Source organism: Scyliorhinus torazame, chromosome 31, assembly GCF_047496885.1.
Source record: "Scyliorhinus torazame isolate Kashiwa2021f chromosome 31, sScyTor2.1, whole genome shotgun sequence".
In the NCBI taxonomy this organism is placed as follows: domain Eukaryota; kingdom Metazoa; phylum Chordata; class Chondrichthyes; order Carcharhiniformes; family Scyliorhinidae; genus Scyliorhinus; species Scyliorhinus torazame.
Genome location: NC_092737.1, coordinates 20,513,973 through 20,514,621, shown reverse-complemented (window position 1 = coordinate 20,514,621; position 649 = coordinate 20,513,973).

Below are 649 nucleotides of genomic sequence, written 5' to 3'. Positions count from 1 at the left end.
CCCCCCACCACCAACCGCCTTTGGAAGAGGGGCACGAGAGTGTGCTGCCTCCCAAGAGGGAGAAGTGGATTTGGGGACGATATTCCGTCTTCGGTGACGTACGCCAGCTGGGATTGACGGGAAGAATGTCGGGTGAAGCAGAGAATCCAAAATTGCTCGGGAGAGGGCTTCCTCCCTCCGGATTGCACAGAGCTTCGGTCCATCCGTCCCCACCCCCCCCCCTCAGATTCCCTCCCATGGAATCGGGGACAAAACTAAATGCAAATGAAGAAACTTTAACTGGGCCCCGGGGGGAAGGGAGAGTCCCCGGCCTGGGCACGTTGCTCGACCTCGAAGAAAGCCGATCCGATTTCTCGTCGCGGGAGGAGCCCCGATGAACGTTGAACCCGCCCGCCGAGGCTGGCAGAGGGTCGGGCTGGCTTCCAGCGGGGGGGGGGGGTGCGTTGGTCAGTTGACCTGTTGCCGATCGGCCAGGGCGAATGGTGTCGATCTCCCTCGTCTTTCCCTTCACCCTGCGGTCCGGAGTTCCCGCTTTTACTCGGCACCCCCCCTGAAGGCGGGGGAGATGAAGTGGGGGGGGGGGGGGGGTTGGCGGGGAACGAGCGATTGCTGCCGTCTCTGCACACCCCCCCAACCGCACTCCCGTTCT